General features: G+C 37.9%; 1 protein-coding gene and 1 pseudogene across 8 annotated transcripts in view; both read left to right on the forward strand.

The window, feature by feature from the left end:
- The window catches only part of MAGI2 (membrane associated guanylate kinase, WW and PDZ domain containing 2), a 1,174,807-nt gene that overhangs the window by 116,690 nt on the left and 1,030,396 nt on the right, over nt 1-27,721 (forward strand). The window lies entirely within an intron of this gene.
- Nucleotides 26,802-27,721, forward strand: part of LOC132211289 (superkiller complex protein 8-like) — a 100,729-nt pseudogene continuing 99,809 nt past the window's right edge.

Raw genomic sequence — 27,721 nt, forward strand, 5'->3', positions numbered from 1 at the left:
TAGGGGGTGTGCAGGAGGCAGCCAATTAATGATTCTCTCTCATCATTGATGTTTCTATCTCTCTTTCCCCTTTCCATTCTCTAAAATCAATAAAAATATGTATTAAAAAATAAAATAAAAACGAAGGCTGATCTTAGATTTATCTTCAATGATATTCAACACTAGAAGTCAATGAACCAAAACCTCTGGAATACTCAAGGAAAGAAAGGGTAAGCCAAGGATTTTATGTCCAGCCAATATATTTTTATGTAAAAAAGCTACAAAAATATTGAATGTGCATATTTTTATAAGCTGAAGAAATACTACTCACCTGCCAGAAGCTGAGCTTCAGCTAATCAAGGGGTAACAGAAAACATTTATCAAAATATCTGAGGGTAAGCATTTTCTGTTTAACAGAACTAAGACAAAAACAAATGGATAGATTGGCTGAGAAAGTAGAACATATATTTTATATGCCTTGACAACTTAGAAATATATATTAGACAGAAAATAAGAAACATGAATACATTCATATGTGGGATATAAAATTGAAAGCAACAAATAAACAAACCAAAAAAAACACAACACAGAATAAAAACTCATTGACACAGACAACAGTAAGGTGGTTACAGAGAGAAAGGGGATGGGGAGGTTAGAAAAAGCTAATGGGGGTCAAGTATATGTGATGGAAGAGGATTTGAGTTAGGGTGGTGGGCAGACAATATAATATACAAATGATATATTATAGAATTGTACACTTGAAACCTATATAATCTTATTAACCAATGTCACTGAATGAATTTAAAAAAGAAAAAAAGTTATCATATGGAAAACAGAAAAATATATACATATAAATTGGCAAGTAGGAAAGATAGTATTTTGGCATTTTCTTATAAGACTAAACATGCAGCTACCAACATAGAATACCATAGGTACAATATTTACTGATTGCCTCATCCATGGGTAATAGTGTGAGACAAAGGTATCATCTAAAGCTGAAAAATCAAGTAACAGAATTATAACTTGGTTTGGTTATATGACTTACAGTGCAAAGATGGTGATAAACATATTTTAAAAAACACAACTTCTAAATAGCTAAAATTAGAAATGCTGAACTATTTGGAATGCCAACATTGATTTTAAAAGTCGTGCATGTAAAAAATGAGTAGTCCTTTAAATAAACTAATGAGGTGAACACAATTTTCCTTCTGAAAGATACTCTTAACATAATTTATGGCAAAGCATAACCATAAAATACTACTGCTCTTTCCTGTACTTATTGTTGAGAAAATTTAATATGCTGCATGGAATCATGGTTAAGCTAAAAACTATAAACCTAATGAAAAGAATAAATAGTACAATGTCTATTGATTTGGTGACCAATAACATACTGAAGTGTTTATAGAATGGGTGTATTGTGCTTGACTCAAAATGCTTCTGAAAAGTTAAGGAAGCAGTGTCCCTTAGCAGGAAGTGGGAGTATACCCAAGAGTTGATAGGGAAGCCCACTTACTCAGGGAATTCTTAAAGGCTCTCCCATCATTTAAGTCCATTTGCTAGAGAACTCCTGGCTCTTTGACCTCAAGGGAGCAAAATTTATTACAACATGTAACATGGGATACAACATAGTTGGAAGTCTCAAACACTTCTGAGAATCTGATGAAAGTGATAAGTCCTTTCTCTACGAAATGTACATGTCATATTTTGCCTATAATTTTAGAGTTCTTGAAGCTTATCCAGGAGATGCTCTTACTTTATAGTCCCAGGTTAAAGACCCTAGTTTAAAAGTTCTTTGGACTTAGGTCAGTGTTTGCACTGTTGATCTTCCTGGTCAGAACCACAGTTGTTATGGAGCTCTCTGATGGGAAGGAGGCTGCTAAAACAGCATTTACAGTCCATCTAAGCCATCTCTTATTTCTTCTGAAGTGATAGTTCCCAAGTCTGGTTCTCAGACAGATGCATCAGAAACATTCGAGTTCTTGTTAAAAATGGAGGTTGGTTTCTCATTTTTTAAACCACACACTAGACTAGAGGAGCAGAAACAACTTTAGGATCAGGGCTGAGCCCCCCTGCTTCTCTCAACACTCTATAGAGCACAAACAGCTGAACAGCCCAGCCTTCTTCCCACTGCCCCTACAACGAATCGTTCCAGTGTTGCAGCAATACGTTACCAAAGGAAATAATTAATCATTATAAATTCAAAAGAGTGTTTTGTTCTATTTTAAAATTACCAACATTAGAGAACATTTACCATTTCTCAAACCTGCAGGTAGACACTAGCATAAAGGAAAGTTTTATTTGTTCATTGCAGCTCAACCATTACTTGTCCTAAATATAGGTAGGATGATGTTCCTGGGTCCCTACCTAGCTTCACTCTCCTGCATGCATCTTAGCAGAGCAGTGATGCTGAAGTGGGCATACCAGGGATGTCTGGCACACACCACATCACAATCAAGAGTTTAATGAGCCAGTAATCACACTTCGGAATATATCCCAAGAAATCAGAAACACCAGTCAGAAAAAGTATATGCACCCCTATGTTCGGAGCAGCACAATTTACAATAGCTAAGATTTGGAAACAGCCTAAGTGCCCATCAGCAGATGAGTGGATTAGAAAACTGTGGTACATCTACACAATGGAATACTACGCTGCTGTAAAAAAGAAAGAACTCTACCATTCACAACAGCATAGATGGACCTGGAGAGCATTATGCTAAGCGAAATAAGCCAGTCGCTTATTTTGCTTATATATAAGATAAATATCACATGATCTCACTCATTTGTGGAATATAATCAACAACATAAACTGATGAACAAAAATAGATCCAGAGACATAGAAGCACCAAACAGACTGTCAAACCTCAGAGGGAAGGCAAGGAAGGTTAGGGGTGGGGGGTTGAGTAAGAGATCAACCAAAGGACTTCTATGCATGCATATAAGCATAACCCATGGACACAGACAGAAGGGGGGTGAGGGCATGTGCTGGGGGGTGGGAGCAGCTGGGTAGAGGTAAATGGGAGAAAAGGAGACATATGTAATACTTTAAACAATAAAGAACTTAAATAAAAAAAAAAGAGTTTAGTGACCTGTGTGGCAGGTATAGAGACCAAGTCCTATATTCCACCTTTTAGCCAGAGATTAGAACATACTTCAGGAATGAGCATTATCCTACATGGTCTCTGTGGACATTGTGGTTCAGTTTGGAGGACAGAGATTTTCACTATTACCCTCTTTTAAGAGATGATTTAATAGGTACCAACTCTGATGTCAGTTAGTGTATCATTTACAACAATAAAAATTGCATTTGAAGGCATTGTTCTATGTAAAAAATTGTGAGAGAATATATGAAAAAGTCCTAAATTAAACAAAATTAAAATTAAAAATGAGATTTTTTAGTCTGTTGAAAGTTGAAATGACCATTGATTTTGTTATTTTTAAGAATTTCCACTAACATTTGTCAATATTTAATATTGGGTTAGACACTTGGATATCCATTATCTTGTGTAATGTTTACATTCCAACGAGGCTGGTAATATTAGTTCTATTTTATGAATAAGCAACTGGCACATAAAAGTTACATAAGAAGTAAGTGGCATAACCAGAATGTGAATCCATGTCTCCTAAATCCAAGTCCTTATCACTGTCCAATTTCATAGCTGACTCTCAAAAGTGCTTACTGGACTTGTGTATGGGTGAAATGGGTGGATAGTTGGATGAGTAATTGAATAGCAAACCTATTTGATTATACATTCATAACATATCATTTCTAATTCTAAGTTACTGAATTTCTTTTGTAAATAAAAATCTTCTACCCCAAGAGGGGAAAAATGACCACTCAGAGGATACTAGAAAAGTATTTAAATAAAAAGTGTTAAAGTTGATTACTTTATAATTATTAGAAGAGCCTATGGACTTGCTAGTATTTTTTAAGTCAAGTATTTTCTTTCACTTGAGCTGTTAGTGCTATTATTTTTAATTCATAGTGGTATATTTAACTTCTTTATATTTTGTCTTAATATTTTTATACCAAGTGAAAATATTTTGAAAATTACTCTTGTTTAAAATTTAATTAAGCATTCAATAAAAACACCTTTATGCCTACATCAATAATTTAAATGGATTTGTGTATCAGGCTTTAAGATTCTCGTTTATTAACTCAGGGAAATCCTATGCATTGTTTAATAATCTGTACAAATACTCTATGATTCTCAAGTGTACATTTGCTGTTTAAAATATCTTATATTTTGAATAGAAAGCATTTCAATGATTTTATATTCTACTTGTAGCCCCAATTTTTTCAGAAAAGAAGACAGGACACTTATTTTTGAGGATTAAAGGACTTTTCTTCATTTGTGTATGGTTAGGTAAAGCAGATTCCTATCACAGATTTCATTGAATTTATGTTCCCGTCTGACACCAGTTTCTAAAGACTATCCTTGCAAGTCCTCCAGTGTAACTGACTTTACACAGAAAGATTTTTATTATGTGGTACTTCCTGAACTTGGGACAAAAATGGCAATTATGGGAAATTTGGAAATATTGGCAATATTTCTTATGAACTGCTTGAAAAGTAGAATAAATTATAATTGTAAAAATATTTTAAACTTATTACTAAATTTATTGAGGTAACATTTATTAATAACACTGTAATTTTCAGGTGTACAACATGCTACATAAGTAAATATCTGAACACTGTATGACATGTTCACCACCCACAATCTAGTTTCCTTCCATTACTATATATCTGACCTCCTTTACTCACTTCACCATTTCCCACTCTCTTTTAACTCTGGCAATCACCATTCTGTTGTCTGTATCTGTGAATTTGTTTTGTTAATTTGTTTATTACTTTTAAATTTAGGTTTTGTGAGGAAGAGATACTGAAGCTTTAGAGACTACTAGGATCCAAAAGTGTACATATAAAACAAAAAGCAAGTATTCCCAGAAGAGTAGTTTCATAGGTGTAGTCTTTGTAATATAAGACACAACCTGATTAATATGTAACTGGAGAGTAACATCGAGCAATACTGAACCTTATTTTATGACCTAACTGTGGCTTAGAAGTTAAGCTATATTAGCCTCCAAAGGAAAGCCCTTTTGGGTCTAACCAGAGAATAGATCAAAATTCAATCTATCCAAAGGAAGTAAAATGGGCAGAGAAGTATACCTGTACATCAAGAAAATATACACCTGCATTTAAAATCTATGGGCTTGGAAGCCATTTGTAGCATAGTGTATCACTAACATAAAGAAAAGACAAATGGAATATTGCTGGGTCAAGTGGAGGGTGTTAATATTTCTTAGTGAACAGCTACCTCATTATTACAAAATAGAAATGAAAGCATCATCTAATCAGGTATGCGTTAATATTTTTATGAATACTTATTGAGCCTTTTCTTATTTTCTTACTGAGCCTTTTCTATGGCCATGAGGCAGTGGTTAGTGTGCTCATATGGATTTAATTCTATTGGAAATGGTCTTTCACTCTGCTAAAAGAAAGTTCCTTATGTATTATTTCCTGGCTTATTGATGATTTCAAGTCTATATACGAAATAAGTAATGACTCCTTATTGAGCAGCATTTTAAACACTTTCAGGATAAAATAACTTAATTACTTAATCTTGACAATAGTTTTTATGAATAAGTACAACTCTTTCCATTTTATAGATAAAGAAACTGAGGCATATGGAACTAAACTAGCTTGTCCAGAGTCAAACAGCTAGTAAATACATTAAGTAGGGCTTTGGCTCATAACTCATATTCTCAGCTTCGTAACCTATATTCTACATCATTGAAAGTGGACTGAATACTTGGGGCTTAATTCTGATTTATGATTACCTTCTGATAGAAGTATTATTGAGGGAAATTATATAAAATTTATAATATTCTTCTTGCAAATGTACTGGGTATAACTTACAAGGATGATTGTATAATTTTAGAAGACATGTAGATACGATTCATGGCCAGAGACAGTAGGTGAATCTGGCTTCAGAAATATGAGTGGTGTCTCCAAAGAAATGTTTATGATTCAGGGTGAAAGGAGGGAAGTGCTTAGAAAAAAATATAGCAGAGGTCTAAAGATATTAGATTTTAAAAGATATTAGGACCACTTATCATAATAAATGGAAAATTTTACTTAAACAACAGGGGGAAAGTATAAATTTTATGTGGCTACAGTACTTGAAGGGAAAGGTGATCTAAAAGAATATAAAGATACTAGTTGAAAACTTTGCCATATTAAATAAATTTGGGTTTCCAGGTCCTCATGAATTATATGTCAAGGAACTGAAAGAATTGGTAGATGTATTTAAGGAATATTTATTAATATGTTGAACAGATCATGTGCTAAGTATTTTAATTGATTACATTTTATTTTCATTATTATTATTATTTGAGGATATGTGCTATTAATATTGCCATATACAGGTAAGGAGACTGAATCTTGAGATCAATATCTGCTTAAGTTAAGACATCCATAAGTGATTTAACCACCATTGAAATGCATATAAGTTCCAACCTCAAATTCATGCTCCTAGCCCTGTGTGTCTCTTACACATTATTCCTAATCTACAAAACTAAAGGGGAAAAAATGGTGTAGTGGGTTTCAGAGCTTGACTCTAATGCCCAACAGAATTCCTAACTCTAATTAAGCAGAAGTTAGAAAATAATCACTACGAATAAATTCAAATGCTTTAAGATAGTTGGCAGGCTGGTAGATAAGGGAAATGCTATAGCTACGATTTATGGAGTTTAGAAGGTTACTTGGTATCATTTATTGGAAAAAAAAAAGTGCTAAATGAAGATGTGATTCCACTAAAGTAAACTCATTAGTAGGTTGATAGGAATTGAGGGGAAGTGGGCAGTTTCCAGGCTTGATGAGAACAATAGTGAAAAATCACAGATCTGTTTGTGGACCTGTGCTCCCCAACATTGTTACTTTTTTCAAATCATATTAAAGATGGAACTCGTTTGCCGGAAGAAGCAAGTAGAACATGTTATCAACCTGTATTAAGTTTACGAAGGGTTTCCATGAGGAAGGGAATGATTTACTTTATTATAATTGTCTGCATCATTCCAGAGTTCAAAACACCAAGCAGTGAAAGCGATAGAGTGCTGGGTTATATCTCAGTTCCAGGAAGACCACCTTACCAAGAATTGAACCTTTACTTCCTCTAGTGGTGAGCTAGCCATCACCTGAAATGTTTGTGTGAGAACCTGGCTTTGCACACATCATCCCTTGTAGCTCTGATCTTGCAACTAAATCTCTCTGAGCCTTGGGAATAATAGTACCTACCTTTTGGAGTACTCGTGAGGATTAAAGGAAATACCATGTGGTAAGGGTTTAATACAGCGGTTCTCAGCCTGTGGGTCACGACCCCTTTGGCGGTCTAACGACCCTTTCACATGGGTCGCCTAAGACCATCCTGCATATCAGATATTTACATGACGATTCATAACAGTAGCAACATTACAGTTATGAAGTAGCAACGAAAATAATTTTATGGTTGGGTCACAACACGAGGAACTGTATTTAAAGGGCCAGAAGGTTGAGAACCACTGGTTTAACACAATCCATGGCACATATAAAGTGCTTAAAAGTGACATGTATTTTAATTACTAGGAGACCAGTTTCCAAAGAAAATACTATATAGAAAGCATCTCAATCATACAGAAATGGAGCTAGACAACTTTAAGTTGCCTCCCAAGTGGTAGAATTAACAGTTCCATGACTCAAATATTGTGAGGCCAATAACTGTACTACTATAATGTCTTAAGTATACTTTCGTCATGATTATGAATCCTCTGAGGCAAACATTTTGGTTTTTCTGGCCATAACTATTCCTTAACACACTAACCTGTATGTAAGAGTCGATGTGTGGGAAGAAATCTATATGAAGTAAGGTAATGCATACAGACCCCATGTAACTATATATTTCCAAATTTGTACATTGGTATTTTAGTTAAACATGGCGTATAGAAGTGCTTCCAGTATCACTTAAATTCCAATTTTTTAATGTTACTAGTGTCTGAGGTTTCCTGTAAATAATACATTAAAATGCACATAGATATAAAATCATTTATACAATGGGTGAACCTTTTATTAAGTTTCTTATATTGTATTAGAGTATATATATTATATTAATAATTAATACATTGTGACAAGTAAATGACTTTTGTTGGACTACAAAGCCTTTAAATGCAGTACCTCTCAACTTTCTCTGTCAAAGGCTATAAAGAGGAAGAAATAGTAATTTCTAATAACTGGAATATCTTTTATTTTGAAATGCCTTCAGGCACAAGTACACACACCCACATCCTCTAAACCTATTGCCAAACTCTTCCCAGTTTATGCTAGAAGTAGCCTTTAACAGACAACAAAACAAACACTCTGTATAATTGAAAAATAAAGTCAGGATCATATTCACCTTAGAGTAAATTGGCACAAAGGGATGTCTAAATAACAACAAATAAAGTAAAAGAAGGTAGCAGTAACCTTAAATGATTTATTAGTATTTGAAGTACAGATTTAAGATGCATTTGAATTAAGAAAATGTTTTAATAATAGCAATCTTTATTGCATATTTACTAGATATTCTGCTAAAACTATTGTGTTTTATTTTTAAGGCTGTATCATTATAGGTACTATGTATAATTTACAGCTCACAATAATCTTTTAAGGCGAATATAATTCCCACTTCATGTCTGACAAACAGAATCAAATGAGTCAAGTAACTCACTAAAATAACACAGCTGGTATGTGAAGGGTGTGGTCTAAAACCTTTTCTCAGCACCCATACACATTATGTCTACCTACCACCTTTGATTAAAAGCCACAAAGAAATTGACATCAGAGAAGAAAACAATGCTTACTCTAAAGTGACTCTCACTTTTAAAGAGCAGCCACATGTAGGTGACTTATTGCTGATGTGCCACAAAAGTGAGGCAAGCTCTGTTTGATTCCTCTCTTCTTATCTGGGCAGTGTTCTGGCCTTTAATATCAACTATCCATAGCTAATTCAGTAAGGCCCACCTTTTGGTATTTTGTAACCAGTTCCAAATGTGGCAGCTTTAGATCTGTGCATAATTTTGGTCTTTTTTGAAAGAGACCAAATTACAGGGTGGGAACTCAAACTATTAAGTGAGAGATTATCTTATATTTTATTTTTCAGTTTGGTGTATTGTTAACTAAAGTGTGAAATGGCTTTTGCTGCATAAAAGTTATTAATATTTAATACATTGCTCCCCATTTAACAATCCCCACAATAATGTGAAAAGAGTAAAAATAATGCTTTGTATTTATGTAGCACACGTCTCCATGGTACCTAGTGGAATTGGTTGACAGGGTCTAAAAATGGCTTAGTCAAGGAGAACAAGAAACTAATATAATACTAATTATTTTGCAGGTATTGAAACTGACATTGAGTCCATATGTAACTACTAATGTGAACAGTATGCAGCCAAAATGACATGGATGGCTTCCTCTAGCCATCTTGTGATTAACAATGACCACACTAAGGAACTGTACCCAGTGGTTTTATTTTACTTTTTGTTTATAGAGCCCAACTGAAAGACAAAACAGTACTCTGAGGACTCAATATTATACCAGTCATTGGAATGATGTAATATTTTGTATTGTTTCACTTTGCATTGGCAATATTGGGATATTGCACACATATACTTTAAAAAGATGATTTGCCAAAGTTATGTGCCAAGAGAATTATAATTCTAAGGATATTCTAAGGCAGTGATGGCGAACCTTTGAGCTCGGCGCGTCAGCATTTTGAAAAACCTTAACTCTGGTGCCGTGTCACATATAGAAATTTTTTGATATTTGCTACCATAGTAAAACAAAGACTTATATTTTTGATATTTATTTTATATGTTTAAATGCCATTTAACAAAGAAAAATCAACCAAAAAAATGAGTTCACGTGTCACCTCTGACATGCGTGTCATAGGTTCGCCATCACTGTTCTAAGGCAATAAAACTATTTATTTAATTATATGCTATACTTTTTCTATTAAAAAAGAGTTGTTTTGTAATGTGAAAAGAAAAGCACTATAATGTAACTGTTGTGAATTATTTTTTTTTAAGGCATGGTCACTTTTTAAGAGTGGGGAATACTAATCTCTACAGTGATGCAGTTGTGATACTAGAACGATACGTTTCTTATCTCTGCCTTCTCTACAAGTCAGGGATCCTAAATAATGGGTTAAACTTGAGTGTGTGTGTGTGTGTGTGTGTGTGTGTGTGTGTGTGTGTGTGTGTGGTTTGTATTAAATACATTAGAGCAGTGGTTCTCAACCTGTGGGTCGCGACCCCTTTGGGGGTCGAATGACCCTTTCACAGGGGTTGCCTAAGACCATCAGAAAACACACATATAATTACATATCGTTTTTGTGATTAATCACTATGCTTTAATTATGTTCAATTTGTAACAATGAAATTGGGGGTCACCACAACATGAGGGACTGTATTAAAGGGTCGCGACATTAGGAAGGTTGAGACCACTGCATTAGAGGAAGGTTGGCTCCAGATATGATCAAACCTTAGCATGCACCAGTATTATCTTGAAGATTTTTTTAGAAATACAAATTGCTGGACCATATACCAGCCTTTCTATTTCAGCAGATCTGGAATGGTGCCCAAGAATTTGTATTTCTATTAGTTCCTATGTGATGCTAATCATGCTGTTCCATGAATCGCAGTTTGAGAACCAGTGGTACAGATAATTGGGCTTCTGCTTTTGACCTTCATACAGAAAGAAATAGCTATGACGAGATAGAAATTATATGCCAGTTAGGAAGATTCAAGTGTTAGAGAGATACTAAGAAAGAAGAAGGGAACTAAGCTGTATCTCCTCAAACAGAAATTTTTAAATTTTGGCTAAAAATTTACACCAATTCTAAAGTCAAATGCAGCCTAGGCTTTTTGTTTGCATTTCATTGTAAAATTTATTCAGTAAGTATCTATTGATCACTTATTGTGAAACAGGGACTTGCATGCAACAGAGAAAATTAATGATTACTACTTATGTGAAGATGAATTTGCATTTGAGTTACTTTGCTTTAATGTAATTACGGCCTTTAATTTCATAGTCCTTTCCCTCTTCCAATCTTAGCTCAGAATGGGTAGCTATGCATATTTTCATGTTTGAGTTTCTTCTATATAAGTCTGGAGAGGGTGACAAAGATGGTATCAACCACTGATGGAACTAAGGCTGGATCCCTGATAGTCATGAGTCCATGGACTAGAAGCCATTTCTGATTGTGACAGGAAACACAAGTATGGCATAGGCATTTCAGAGAAACTGAATCATGGAAACTAAAACTGTGTGAAACCTATCAAAGTATTCAACATTATTGTTTTGATTTGCATTTATTTGATTATTAATAATGTAGAAGCTATAACTTAACCCATCAAGTTGGAAAGTATTTTCTTATAATAACTGGCAATGGTAAGAAGGCATATTAAAATGGAAACTTTCATATATTCATTAAAATAATGTTATTGGAGTACAATTTGATAATGTGTATTAAGAGCCTTAAAAACATATTCACAGTTTTTGAACCACTATTTCCATATAGTCAGTTTATATAAATTTAGAGATGTGCACAATGGTTACACATTTATATTGATCATAGTATTGGTTTAAATAGCAACATATTGAAAATGTAGTTTAAATGTCTCAGAGAAAGATTACTTACATAAATTATGGTATAGTTCTAAAATTTCATACCATTTATTGAAATTATTTTGTAACATATTTAATGATATAAGTAAATACTTTTGGTACAAGTTTAAGAACAAAATTAAAAAATGTTTTTCAAATTTCTAACCCTAAACAGGCATAGAAAAATTATTGAAAGGAAACACCCCACATACCAACAGTGGATCTTTCTGGATTATAAATTACTTCTCTTGCAGCACATTGGATCCTGTCTAAGCCTCCACTGAGGCATTTGGTCTGTGTCAAAAAGAGTCTTGATATTTGGTCCGAACCAGCACATCCATGGAGACATTCGGAAATGAAATGTTTGCGTTATTTAATGAATCATAGACCAAATGCCTCCATGGACATTTGGACAGAAACAAACATCGACTAATCAGTATTTTTCCTCTCTTCACTTGAACATATTTTGTAACTTTTATGTAAAGAATGTGCTGTTTGATAATATGATGAAAAAAGGTTTGTGAGTGTGTGTGTGCATGCTGGGAGATGTCATTCCTGGTGAGTCTTTTGAGGTCCCATGTGTGGGTGCTCCAGGACTTCTAACTCTTTAAGTGAAATTGAAGGGTTGGCTTTGCAATGTGTGTCACTGTAAGTGGGCCATTATTCTGCTTCGCCATACGTACAATTGCCAGTGTTCCTAGGTAGCTCATAACTTTTTCTCTAAGTGTCAGTGTTTTTGTCAGATGAAAGGAGAAGAGAGAATAGATGTCTGAGTGGAATCTGTGTGACCTGAGAGTTCCAGACATTCTGAAGAATCTCACTGTCCCTCTTCAAAAGCACAGTTTCTTCTCCGTCTCTATTAGGCATTTCTCACAAAGACACTTGGTGAGAAAACATTTCTCATAGAAATGTTTCCAGAAGTATGCTACTGCATGCATATCCTTGACTAAATGCTCATCATACGAATAAATACTTTTATGGTGTTTCCTACATGTCTAAATGTGAATCCTCAGCACTATTATTGAGGTAGGTACTCTTATTTTCCCCATTGTGCTGACATGACCCTGAGGCTGGCAGCTGGTCCATAATCTGCCCCAGTCACACAGCTGGGAAGAGGACAGGCCGGGATTCAAATTTAGTCAGCAAGGCTCTAGAGCAGTGATGGCGAACCTACGACACGCGTGTCAGAGGTGACAAGCGAACTCATTTTTTTGGTTGATTTTTCTTTGTTAAATGGCATTTAAATATATAAAATAAATATCAAAAATATAAATCTTTGTTTTACTATGGTTGCAAATATCAAAAAATATATATATGTGACATGGCACCAGAGTTAAGTTAGGGTTTTTCAAAATGCTGACATGCCGAGCTCAAAAGGTTCGCCATCAGTCTAGAGTACATACACACACACACACACACACACACACACACACACACACACATTATTGATTTCAGAGAGGAAGGGAGAGGGAGAGAGAGATAGAAACATCACTGATGAAAGAGAAACATTGATTGGCTGCCTCCTGCATACCCTACACTGGGAATTGAGTCCTCAACCCAGGCATATGCCCTGACCAGGAATCAAATCGTGACCTACAAGTTCATAGGTCAGTCACTGAACCAAGCTGGCCGGGCTGCAGTGTTTCTTAATGCCAAATGATTTTCCTCTCACGGTTTTATTTCATGTATTTGAAACTCCTGACAATGTGGAAAGAAAAGACCCTCAACTCATGATTGTGATTTTAGAGTTAAAACATGTTCTTTTCATTCCTATCAGAAGTTAGACGCCTGAGTGTCAGTTCAGTGGGGTCCCTGGGTTGGGAAGATTTTGCTTCTCATTATCACTACACCGAAATGTGGACTCAGTGCATGAGGGAGCCACCAGTCTGGTTTCACACATCTGTCACAGCAGCTTAATTCCCAGCTGCTCCATTTCATTATTAGCTGTGTTATGATGTCAAGGGAGTTTTTGCTGTAAAAACTGGCCCTGTAATTTTTAGTAATTAAAGAAAAACAGGATGTATAATATTTGAAAATACACCACTGACACTGAACTCAGTTTGCTTTGGATGACTAATGGGGTTTCCAAGGCATAGTCACACTAATTTATGCTTGTGGGAGTTTACCTTTCATAAGGTTCTTAAAAATATTTTTCTTCCATTATGAGGTAGCACATAGCAATTAATGATGTTTAACAACTTCAAAATTTCGGTTTATTTACTTATATTTTTTTACATAGTTTCCACCATAGTTTCGTACATAGCCTAAAATAAAATTCATTACTATAATAGCATAACTTGAGCTAAATTAAAAATTTTCAGTAGTCGTCTGTATTTTCTAGTTTATCTTAAAAGGCTGGATTTATGACTATAGCAACAAAGATAATGATTAAAAATCCTTAGAACTCAACCATGCAAGCTTCATCTATAAAAATCTAGAAGTAAAACTTAATTTAAGATCAATACTTCTGTGTCCCTTAGGGTCTATATAGTTTGCTCACCCTCTTTGAAGAAAGGGCACAGCTTGATTTCATAGTGCCTAGTAAAAGTTCTGTATGCAGTGAGAAGTCCAACATTTAAAAAACAGATTTGCAAATGTTGATAGGGGTGTGTGTGTGTGTGTCTGTGTGTGTGATGTGGTGTGTGTGTGTGTGTGTGTGTGTGTGTTTTCTGTGTGCTTGAACATTTGGAGTTACATTTCTTAATCAGTGATATTTGAGGTGATTTCACAATTGGAGGGAATAACATTTGGGAGAGATTGTCCAATGCTCAATATAAGTTGAAGTGAGAAGTCCCCCTATTCCCCAGCACTCAAAGGTGATGAATTATCATGTTGTGGAATTTTGAAAATAATTATAGTTGTGGTATTGGTGGTATTACTCGTTAGGTAGCTTTTTTCTCCAAAACACAGACTTCAATGGCCTTTAAATAAATAATGCTTTCATATGAGTGATTCCTTCCCATGAATGAGGACCAGAGGATCCTCATTCTATACATACATATACACACGCCACACACAGCATAAGCACATTTTAAAAAATGAAATACCTGTTTCAAAACTGACTTTGTCGATGAGGCTTTCCTTACCTCCTCTAGGCAGAATTATTACCGTCTAATTTGTTTTCTTACCACGTTTGGTTCCTTCTGTTGCCGTGGCCCTGGCATGCCGTATGGAACACAGCTCTGCATCTGCTTCCCACGCTAGAATATAGACTACTTGAAGGCAGCAGCCACGCTCTTTATCTCTTCCCTTTTGCTTAGCACAGCTGTTGGGTTTATTATAATATGTAGTCTGTTGTTAATTACGATGTTGGAAACACTAACAAAAATGACGTTGGTTTCTTAGGATGACATTCATAAAAACATTTTTCTTCACAGTTTCTTTAGAAATTTCAAAGACCTTCAACACTGACCGAGGGGAGGGTTCTAATACCAGGCATTTTATGTTAAGGGAATGGTATGGGGTCCGGGTTAGGGGCTAACAAATAGTAACCTGCTTTCAGTTCTGTTGTGGAAAGATTTCTGATCAAGGGTGACAGATGGGTAGAATTTGACTGGAGGTTATGGGAGAGAGCTGATTGGTAAGCATCTGAAGTTGATTAACATACTACTGTTAGTTTTGTAATCAGGAAGGGGAAATAGAAATAATGATTGATTTAATTATTTGACTCTCATATTAAAGAGCAGCCTTCTCTTAGACCCAAGGGAATGTTTAAGGAGTTTTGATAGACTAGTGTGTGAAGAACTGAAAATGCAGTTTCCTGTTTTATAAGAGTTATATAGACTGGCATTTCTCTAGTTTGTTTCCTTGTGTACTGAAAAGGCATTTTGTTATAATTTGAAGTGCTAGTAGACTTTTAACTTGAAAAAAGTAAGGTTTGGGGGGGGAGAGAGAATTATTGCTTTTGAAACTTGGCTTTCTGAAAACAAATATTACAAAATGAAGTGATTAATGTAAGACCAAAATTTTATTGAGTGCTTAATAAATCCTAGGCATGGATATTAAGATATTTACATGTATTGTGTTTAATACATCATAAAGCCAGTACTCTCTTTTTTGTATTTTTTAAATTTTTTTCAGTGACAATTGGCATGCGATATCATGTTAGTTTCAGGTGTACAACATAGTGGCTAGGCATTTTCTTATCCCAGTTTTTTTAAATGATTTTATTGCATCTCTTGGGGTACAACTCTATAATGCATCATCTGAATACTGCATCATGCACTTGCAACCCAAAGTAAAGTCTCTTACCATCACCATTTATTCCCCCTTCTACCAACCACCACCTTCTACCAACCACCCCCCCTCTTCCCTCTGGCAATCACCACACTGTTGTCTGTGTTCTCTTTTTCTTTTTAATTTTCTGTTTCATCTTTTCACCCAATCCTCCAACTTAGCCTCCCTCTGACAGTTGTTAGTCTGTTCTATGTATTTATGAGTCTATTTCTATTTTGTTTGTTAGTTTTGTTCATTATATTCCACATATAAATTAGATCATGTGGTATTTGGCTTTCTCTGACTGGCTTATTTCACTTAGCATAATATTTGGACTGTTTTCGATCCTACCTATTGTAAATGACTGCTATGAACATAGAGGTGAATATATTCTTTTGAATTAGTGTTGTGAGGTTATATATATATATATATATATATATATATATATATATATATATATATATTCTCAGAAGTGGAATTGCTGGGCTATAAGGCAGTTCTGTTTTTTAAAAATATATTTTTATTGATTTCAGAGAAGAATGGAGAGGAAGAGAGAAACATCAATGATGAGAGAGAATCATTGATTGGCTGCCTCCTACATGCCCACACTGGGGATGAGCCCACAACCCGGGCATGTGCCCTGACCAGGAATCTAACCATGACCTCCTGGTTCATATGTCGATGCTCAACTACTGAGCCTCACCGGCAGGGCAAGGCAGTTCCATTTTTAATTTTTTTGAGGAAACTCCATCCTGTTTTCCACAGTGGCTGCACCATTCTTCATTCCCACCAACAATGCACAAAGGTTCTCTTTTCTCCACATCCTCTCCAGCACTTATTCTTTGTTGATTTATTGATGATCACCACTCTGACATGTGTGAGGTGATATCTCAGTGTGGTTTTAATTTGCATTTCTCAGATGATTAGTGATTTTGAGAATATTTTCATACATCTGTTAGCCATCTGTATGTCCTCTTTGTAGAAGTGTCTATTCAGGTCCTTTGCCCATTTTATAATTGGGTTGTTTGTTTTCTTGGGGTTGAGTTGTATGAGTTCTTTAAAAATTTTGGAAATTAATGCCTTATTAGGTATATCATTAGTGCATATGTTCTCTCATTCAGTGAGTTGTCTTTTCACTTTGTTGATGGTTTCTTTTGCTGTGCAAAAGCTTTTTAGTTTGCTGTAGTTCCATTTGTTTATTTTTTTCTTGTTTTCCTTACCCCCGGAGATATACCAGAGAAAGATATTGCTATGAGAAATGTCTGAGATATTACTGCCTATGTTTTCTTCTAGGATTTAATGATTTCATGAATTACATTTAAGTGTTTATTCCATTTTGAGTTGTTTCATGTGTACAGTGTAGGGAGATGGTCTGGTTTCATTTATTTGCATTATTTATTGTCATATTTGCTCAACACCATTTATTGAATGGACTATCTTTACCCCATTGCATATTCTTTCCTCTGTTAAATATTAATTGATCATAAAGTTGTGGCTTTATTTCTGTGCTCTCTGTTCAGTTCCACTGATTTATATGCTCATTGTTGTTGCTTTTTGTTGTTGTTGTTTTGTTTTTGCCAATACCAAGCTCTTTAGATTACTGTGGCCTTGTAGTATAGTTTGTTATCAGGTAACATGATTTCTCCAACCTTGTTCTTCTTAGTCAAGATTGCTATTCAGGGTCTTTTGTGGTTTCATATAAATTTTTGGAATATTTGTTCCAGTTTTATGAGATATGCCATTGTTATATTAATAGGAATTGTATTGAATCTATAGACTGCTTTGGGTAGTATGTAGTATGATCATTTTACTGTTGTTAATTCTTCCTATTCATGAACATGGTATAACTTCCATTTATTTGTACTTTCAGTATCCTATAATTTTCGGAGTACAGGTCTTTTGCTTCCTTGGTTAAATTTATTCCTAGGTACCTTTTTGTGGTGGTGGTTTCAATTTTGTTGTTGTTGTTGTAAATCTTATCCCGGTTTTATACATTTTAAAAAATGATAATGCTTTACTCTAAAAGGATTTTCTCCAACTCCCATACCTGAGGAAGTAGTGAAGCCAAAATTCAATCCCATAGCATCTGCCTGCAGACACACTGTCTCTTGCTTCCGGAAAACAGTCCTAGGTGTACAGAAACTGTCTGTGTTTAAAACTGATCACACTGGGTCTTAAGAAGAGTTTCTTTACTAAAGAAGGCTTAGGTTGGCACCAGTTAACCTCCAGCTCTCCAGGGATTATCATCATCTCCAGTTTGCTCAACTAGAAAACAAGATTCCATAAACATCGCAAGCTATTGAGATCATTCATCACTTCTCTCATGGAATATATCAATGGGCTAGTGCGTTCCCTTGTTTTATCCTATCTCCTTTATAACCAAAGTGAGTTTCCTAAAATGCAAATCCAATCATGTCAGTTCTCTGCATAAATCATTCAGTGGCTTCCTGTCGTTTTCTGAATATTTTGACTCTAATGTGGCTTCTAAACTTATTTCTGGGCCCTAGTTATCACTCTTCTCTCCTTTACTTACCCTGTCATTCTCCAGCTAACCTCTTCAGCTCCACATTCATTTCAGCTGGGCCTTTGCACCTACTTCCTCCCTGACTCGAACACATTCCTCCTGTCTCTCTCACCAAGCTGCTTACACTTCTAGGAGCTTTCTGAAGGAATTTGCTCCTAAAGTGCCAAATCTGGGTTAATTATTTCTCCTAGATATCCCAACAGCCTTTTTTACCTCCCTTTCATAAGACACTAGTGGCCCGGTACACAAAATTTGTGCACTCGGCGGGGGCGGGGCAGGAGGTCCCTCAGACTGGATTGCAAGAGGACGCAGACCAGACCGAGGGACCCCAGCAGTGCAGGATCGGGGCCAGGGAGGGACACACGGGAGGTTGGCCAGACAGGGAGGGACCACTGGAGGGCTCCAGGGCGTGTCCAGCTGTCTCGCTCAGTCCCAATTGGCTGGACCCCAGCAGCAAACTAACCTACCAGTCAGAGCATCTGCCCCCTGGTGGTCAGTGCATGTCATAGTGAGCAGTTGATGGGCTTTATCATATCATTAGCATATTACACTTTGATTGGTTGAATGGCCGACTGGACTACCAGACACTTAGAATATTAGGCTTTTATTATATAGGATAATTTTTGTTATGCTTGAATGAAGGCAGACATAATTTAAAATACTAATTGGTAACACATAAAGTATGATTTTTAAGTGTTCAACTACTATAACTTAATTTAATAAACACAATTCCCATAAGGTAGATATTATATTGTGCCCAATGAAATTTGATAATTGCTATACAGGGAGTTTAGGTAACTTGCCTAAGGTCACACAGCTAATAAATAGCAATACTAGGATTGACAGTCTGACAATAATCTGGCTTCTGAGTCTGGACTCTTGACCACTGTTTCACTGTCTCTCTGAAGTTTAAGGTAAACACATTAGTATTTCCAGGCAACAGTGGGTACTTCAGGGCATTCACAAAAGGAAAAACATGAAAGTAGGTTATTCTGTTGTCTTTGCCATAAACAATTTCATCATTTTTGTGATTTCCCTGTGCCTTGGGTTTTAATTATCTGCAAAATTAAAAATTGTGGATTGAATGATCCCAAGGGTCTTTATTCTTTAAATAACAATGATTTGAACCAACCACTTACTTTTGCTACTATGAGGAAGACAGTATTGAAAATAAGCTACCAAAGCACTGTGAGCTAAACTAGGTACTCTAGGTCTGTAGACTCCTCACCTTCTATCCCCACTGTTTGTGAAATTCAGAACCTCATTCTATTATTCTCTGACCAAGGATTTGGACTTAAAGAGGGCTTAGAAGCTTAAACCACCTAATAAAATGAAGTGAAATCTCCCTTGATACAGATAATTTAGGATATGTTTTCCAATAATAATAATTTAAAAGAGAAATGTAGGTCATTGCCTAGTCGAGTGGCCAACACATAGTGGTCAGTCAGTAAATACTAGTTCTCTCTAGATTTTATTTTTTCCTGTGAGTTCACTCGTGGACTTTACGTTTTTTGTTAGTTTTCAGTTATATCCCCTCTCCCCACCCCGTCTCTAAGAATACTCCTGAAAAAAGAGCTAATAAGCATTCTAGCTAATTTGGTACATGTTCCTATTATATAATCACCATGGTAGCCAGGCTCTTAATTGAGAACAAACAAATTTATAGGAGAAAAAAAAACTATCCTTTACTCTCTCAACTAAAGGTGTGCTGTTACGGAGGCACTGCCTACTTGTCTTATGTTGTCTTACTTCAGTCCGTGCTATTTTCCAATGAGTTTCACTGGAAAAGTAAGTACGGTTGTGATACTGTTAATAACCTGGTTATTATGACTAGGAAAGGAGTAAAGGGAAGACTAAATAAAATAGGCATGCCATTTATACAGCTTTGCCAGAAAGCTGCAGTTAACATTCCCCAAGTCTGTCCCCCACAGGTCACTGGGGGAGGGACTGGACAATAGACGCATGCCCAGCAAGGTCTGGGTGACGTGGGAAGATGCTTCCTTGTCAGCCACTCCTGGAGCAAGTCTGTGGCCAGAACAGGCATGGCCACTGCAAGGGAGCTGAACCTGAGATACTTAACTCCTGGACAAAGGAGCCCCCTCTCTCTGTCTTGCTCTCCTGCGCCCTGGGCTCCTGGCTCTCCTGTTGCAGAGGGCATACTGCCCTGCATTTGTCCACACAAGAAAACGTTGGACTGAATCTAGCCTCATGCTCTACTGGATTCAATGCTACCTTGGAACTGGAACTCTGGACACTGGTCCCAAAGTTGGCTCTGCTGGAGCCCCAGCCACACCTTTTCCAGAACTGGTTTAGGACAATGGGACTTTGCAACTGAGAACTGTAATTCTGCACCAATCAAAAACACCCATTCTCCAATGCAAGTCTCAGAAAATTCGTTTTCTAATTAGACTGCAAGAGCTTCCCCACTCCCACTAGTGTCAGGGAAATTGGACCCACTGATTTCTCTGGCAACCGATGGACCTATTTTGAGGGCATCAGCAATTTCTATTAAATGTTAGAAAACTTCATCTTTCAGTCTAAAGGAATATGGATATATGGCTGCGTCTAAAAATTGAATATTAAATGATGTCAAGAAGGTATAAAAGAATGTTAAGATATTCACATCACACTTCTTTTTGTAATTTCTTTTTATTCACCATTGCCCTGGTGGTCAAACTCTTAAATTAGGGTTTTATTATGAAATGAAAGATGGGTGAAATTTAAATGTATTTCTTAATGTAAATCCATTTTCACTTATTAACAGCACTAAGTGTTTAATTGAATGCAGAACATCTCACTTATTGCAAATAGAATGAACAGCTCCAAGTTATGTCCATCTAATAATCAATCAAGAGTCAATGATGATGCCCAGAAAATATACCCACAGCAGTTGGTAATCTGCCCCCAGCATGCGATTCTGAACAGATTATGTGTGTGATATTTTAGTCTTTCTCCCAGCATGTTTCCAAGCAGCTTTTGTTGTGAGAATGTTAAAAGCCACAGGCAAGCATGTTTAGTGGGTTTTCTCTAATTTTGAAAACTATGGGTTTATGCTAACTCCTTACCTGAATCCACAAGTAACTTAAGTTTTTATATTCACAGTTCCTTATTTTATTTTGTGTAAGGACTCCTCAGTACATGACTGCACAATGTTTGTCCTGCATTTGAATTATTAAAAAATCAAGAATAAATAAGGCAGCTCCACCAAATTAGCTTCCTAAAGATCTTTGAAAAAATTGCTACCATTTAAAAAAACAAATATTATCACCACTATTGTTCTGTGAACTGAACTTTTTTTTTAACATTTCAGAATAATCATTAAGTCATTGATTTAAGGGACTTATTTATTTAAAATTTACAACTTATAAAAACATTGCCATGGTTTTACATATGAACAAATGTGTGAAAGTGATCACATAAGCAATCTGTTTATAAATTTCAACACTGTATAAACATCTTTTAAAAATTGATATCTTAGACCAGTGGTTGGCAAACTCGTCAACAGAGCCAAATATCAACAGTACAACGATTGACATTTCTTTCAAGAGCCAAACTTTTTAAACTTAAACTATATAGGTAGGTACATTGTTATTAACTTAATTAGGGTGCTCCTAAGGCTTGGGAAGAGCCACACTCAAGGGGCCAAGGAGCCGCATGTGGCTCGCGAGCCGCAGTTTGCCGACCACGGTCTTAGACCAATGAAGGCTGTTGGGGAAATCGTCATGCTATATAAAATTGTGTTAAAAACTATGATCATAGACACTGAGATAAATCACATTATGTGTATGGGAGGTAACCATTTGATGTTTCTCTCTCTCCCCCCCCCCACCCCATCTCTCTCCCTCCCTCCCTCATCTCTAAAGTCAACAAACATATCCTCCAGTGAGAATTTTAAAAACATTTGTTTAATCTAATTAAGTAGTCAGTCATGCCCTCTGCAAAGTACATAAGCAATTACAATGCTAACAGATCACACTTAAAACTAAAATTTAGCTCTTGAGAATATGATTGTTATTCTTCCTGGGAAACATGAGCCAATCATAAAACTTGGCACCTCCGGGTTTTAAAAAATACTCCATGGTCTATACACCCTGTAGGTTTAGGTTTGATTGCATTTAACAAGAAAAACAAAATAAAAATAGCTGAAAAGTGGTAGAGGCGTGTTTCTGCCTCACGTAGAGGAGTTTGTGGGTAGTTTATGTGGCCTCCTGTGGCCATTCCGCAGTGTCTGTGTTGCCTGTGTGTGTGGGGCGCTTGTGGTGTCACGAGAAAAAGCATTTCCAAGGACCCGCAAGAGAGGATGATTTATTTGGGAGGCAAAATTAAAGGAGCTCCCTGATGTCCCATTTCTGTCCGTCCTCCCCTGGAAAATCAGGGCCAAAACCAGAGTCAGTGTCCAGAGACCCTGTGCCATCTTAGAGCACAGTCCCAGCCCAGCTCCCGCTCGCTTAGCGGGGGTTCCCAGCTGCGTCCATGGCTGTGCCGCGGAAGCCTGTGTGTGGGGTCTGCTCAGGCCACTGGCTACAGAAAGAAAACAGGCAACAGCACGGGGCAAGCACAGGGAGAAGGAGAGGAGAGGGGAGGAGAGAGGTGGGAAGGGGAGGGGATGATGTGTTCTCAGGCATGGGAGGAACCAGAAGCTTTTCCAGATAACCAGTCAGCTTCCCAAACTTCCACAGGCTTGCGTCAGGGTCCAGCCCCTGGCCCATGATCTTTTCCCAGATTCCACTGACAGCCTCCCCCGGTGCCATGTTGGCTTTATTGTGCACGTCCTTTTCCCCTGCCTCCCCCACCCCTACACACACACACACACACACACACACACACACACACACACACACACACAATTGGGCAGGGGGCGGGGAGGGGGGACGGAATGGGTTTTAATCCCCTTGGAGGGACCATGCTGAGATTTCTTGGGGTGTGAAGCTGTAGTTTCCTGGGGAAGCAAACAAGCCTCCGCTTTGCAGCTGAATATGCGCAGCAATGCCTGAGGTTCCCTTTGCTTCCTTTCCCAGCAGTACTTGGCGCACAGCAGTAACATTAGCACATGTTCTGCATTGGGTTTCCAAGCTTGGGCTTTCCAAGTTAAAGTTTGAGGTGATTATTAACGTTCCAGTGATTGTGTGAACATTCAAATTTTTTTTTAAAAATGCCTATGTGGCTTACATTTGTGGTTCATACTATGTTCTATTGGACAGCCAATGCTAAAGTAGAATTCCGAATTGCTAGCCTCTCCCTTTTAAAAAAAGTCGTTATTATTGAAGGTATTAACATATGTCCCCTTTTCCCCCATTGACCCCTTTGAAATATGAAAAGTGATCTGGGAGGCCCTGAATTCCCGGGTTCTTGTCTCGATGGATTCGAAGAATGAAGCCAGGGCCAAAAGGTGATTGGTGAAAAGTCCAGAAACCTGATGGCAAGCAGGCACGACCTCTAACGCCTGATTCTAAGCTCTAAGCCTGAGCCCCTGTCCCTCCCTCCTGGGCAGACAGAGGGGCCCTGACGAGGGTGGCCACGCTGCTTTGTCCTGAGGCATTAAATCGGCTGCAGTTCTTTGTCCGAACCGGACCCCTTCTTATTGGTCACTTTGCTACATAGAGTTAGTTGTCAAAGCTCAAAGCCCACGGGGTGTCCCCATTTTCTCCTCCTTTTATTTTGTTGGCTGTAGTCGCCGTTGATCTATCTTAGAGCTCTCCCAGTTGTGTTGGCAGAGAAAGCCTTACCTTATGGCCCTCCCAGCTCCTCAGTCAGGGCTACTTCTGACCTAACTTATGGTCACTTTAATTGCTCAGGCCCGAGATGCCTTTTGGTGTATGGCTGTCTTTAATTGCAGGGGCCAGATATATTTCTATTTGCCTATTCCATTTCTCTACTCTCTGTACAAGTAAGATAAACACCCTGGCGTGCTCAGGTCTTCATTATGTATTCCTTTCCCCCATAGGCCCCTTTTAATTCCTAACCTAAACCTGCCCAATTAAGCTAGCTAGCTAACCTTTCACCTTCTAGCGCCCACCCCAGGCCTTCCCTTTTAAGGAGAATTTCCCATAGACACATTCGTTCATATGCTTCTTAGTCATGGTCCAGACCTAGTTGCATGAGACCATACCCAGCTATGCAGGTAAGGCTGAGAGACTTTCAGCTGAGTGCATTCTTTCAGATTCTATTACTGAAGAAGGAGGGGAAATGGATATTTAAAGACACCATGAAAAACAAGTGTCTAAAACATGCTTATGTTATGGAAATTGAAGGCTGATTTTTGACTTCAATGACACTATATACACACAAGCATTCATATGCTTTAGTGTTTTCCTTCCAGTAAACTTTACAAGATGTGTACGAAAAATAGGTGGTGGAAGCCATCCCAAACTTATTTGTATACTAGAGGACTGGTGCATGAAATTCATGCACTTGGGGGAGAGGGGGTCCATCAGCTCAGATTGCGAGAAGGCGCAGGCCAGGCCAAGGGACCCACCAGTGCACGATTGGGGCTGGGGAGGGATGCAGGAGGTTGGCCAGCAGGGGAGGGATCGTGGGAGGGTTCTAGGGCATGTCTGGCCCGTCTTGCTCAGTCCTGATTGGCCGGACCCCAGCAGCAAGCTCACCTACCAGTTGAGCATCTGCCCCTGGTGATCAGTGCATGTCATAGTGACTGGTCAACCGGTTGACTGTCTACCCCTTGGTAGTCAGTGCAACTCATAGCGAGCAGTTGAGTAGCCTTAGCATATCATTAGCATATTTTGCTTTGATTGTTGAACGGATGACTGGACAACCGGACACTTAGCATATTAGGCTTTTATTATATAGAACTAGAGGCCTGGTGCATGAAATTTGTGCACTCGGGGGGGATTCCTCAGCCCAGACTGCACCCTCTCACAGTCTGGGAGCCTTTCAGGGAATGTCCAACTGACAGCTTAGGCGGACCTAAGCCAGCAGTCAGACATCCTTAGCGCTGCTGCGGAGCCAGGAGAGGCTCCTGCCACCGCCGCCGCATCCACCAGCAGTGAGCCCAGCTTCTGGCTGAGTGGCGCTCCCCCTGAGCCCAGCTCCTGCATTGGGAGTCTGCCCCCTGATGGTCAGTGTGCATCATAGCAACCTGTTGTTCTGCTGTTTGGTCGATTTGCATATTAGCCTTTTATTATATAGAATAAACTGAGGGTAGATGGTCAAGTGCAGGAAAGCCAGAAAAAAACATTGGATATGTGTTTGAACATAGACTAAAAAATCATAGACTGCCAGGCCAGTGTGGCTCAGTGATTCAGCATTGACCCATGCACCAAGAGGTTGCTGGTTCAATTTCTGGTCAGGGCACATGCCTGCATTGCAAGCTTGCTCCCTGGCAGAGGGTGTGCAGGAGGCAGCCAATCAGTGTTGACATTTCTCTCTCACAGATGTTTCTATCTCTCTCTCCCCCTCCCCCCATCTCTCTAAAATCAATAAAAACATTTTTTTAAAATCAGAGACTGTCTGAAGATACCGAGAAATGGTAACAGACTTACAGCTATCTTTGGGGATCCCTTTCTGGCAGAGAGTATTGTTGAGGTAGGGTTACAAAAAACAGAGAGGATACAAACAGGAGCTTCTAATCAAAGAAGCACATTTGCATGCATTTAAGGGTATGGGGGCTGCTCTTCACCCTAATGCACTGGGAGAGTATGCCCCATGAGCAGTGGCATGTTGGAGTTGGGAAAGACAGCAAGTGGAGTTAATAATGGAAAGAAAACTTATTGGCAAATGAGACAAATCATAGAAAAATTATTTAATTATTCTTTCAACTTCATGTGAAAAATATATTTGTTTCCTTTGCAAAAGCACACATTGTACTAAAGTAGTCTGAAGATTAATACATAGTACAATGGAGTCCATAAATACTCTGCCATTTCTGTTTTCTTTGCTTTACCATTTATAACACATGACTAATATAGTGTGTCCGAATAAGAATTTGATAAGTATGGCTATTTATCCAGAATTTATGGTCACATTCCTTGGATGGTAGCACTGCTGATAGCAGTCAAACTGACATTTAGAAATTACAGAATTCAAGAGGATGGACATTATTTCACATTGAAATAGATGCAATTCCACCAATGGAATTTTACTCTATTAAAAAAAGAACTTAGATAGCATTTTATTTTTATTGCTTGCCTTTTCTCATTCTGTTCAATCTATTTAATTAGACAAGTAAAATAGAACCCACTTAGCCAGCAACTGCATGCACTTTTTGAGGGGAAAAATGTTTCCTCAACATAATGATCACAAGGGAATGATGTGTGTGTGTGTGTATGTATGTGTGTGCTTTTATAAATATCTTTAAATTGTGAGAAAATAAACTTTGATAACTGAATATACAGGTCTGATTTAATGATGAAAAATGGATGGGAATTAGTTTTAGGTGTTCTCAATGTATAGATGACCATTGAAGCTGTGTATGGCTTAGCAATCCCCCCAAAAGAAAAAATCGGTAAGAGAACTGTGGGGTAACATTTATATGTAAGGGGGAAGAGCCTGAGTTGAATCAAAGTGATGAACTAAAGGTGTAGAACGAGCACTAATTGGGAATGAATTCACAGACAGGGAGAAGAGCTGTAAGGCAGGAGGGAGTGATCAGTGGTGGTCAAAGAAGCAGCAGAGAGGTTAAGTAAAGTAAAAGCTTGAGAATTTAGAAACCAGAAGGATTGGAATGCTGGTAGTTGAAACTAGGCTCATTTCTGTGAGTAAAGCAATGCAAAGGAGATGAAATCGATGAGTATACATGGCTCTCCAAGAAGTCTTATGACAAGGGAAGTAAATAAGGCAGTAAGTAGGCCTATTAAAGATTAGTGTACACCTTCCTGTCTGATATAGGAGTCATTAGCTACATGTGGCGCTTGAGCTCTTGAAATGTGGGGGGTGGGGGTGGGGAGGTCCCTCAGCCCAGCCTGTGCCCTCTTGCAGTCCAGGAGGATCAGGCCTAAGCTGGCAGTCAGACATCCCTCTGGCAGCCCAGCAGCCCTCAGGGGATGTCGAACTGCGACTTAGGCTGGACATCCTTAGCGCTGCCGAGGAAGCACCTGCCACCGCTGCTGTGCTCGCAGCCATCAGCCCGGCTTGTGGCTGAGCGGAGCTCCCCCTGTGGGAGTGCACTGACCACCAGGAGGCAGCTCCTGCATTGAGTGTTTGCCCCCTGGTGGTCAGTGCATGTTATAGCTACCGGTCGTTCCTGGTCATTCCGCCATTAGGGTCAATTTCAACAGCACCCTAGTTAGAAATTCTGCGAGTCAAAAAAAAATTCCTTGTCTTACAGCTCTCTTAAGCTGTACTCCTATTTTTTCATTGCTTTTTTTTTTTTT

This window comes from Myotis daubentonii, chromosome 10 (assembly GCF_963259705.1).
Source record: "Myotis daubentonii chromosome 10, mMyoDau2.1, whole genome shotgun sequence".
NCBI lineage: Eukaryota > Metazoa > Chordata > Mammalia > Chiroptera > Vespertilionidae > Myotis > Myotis daubentonii.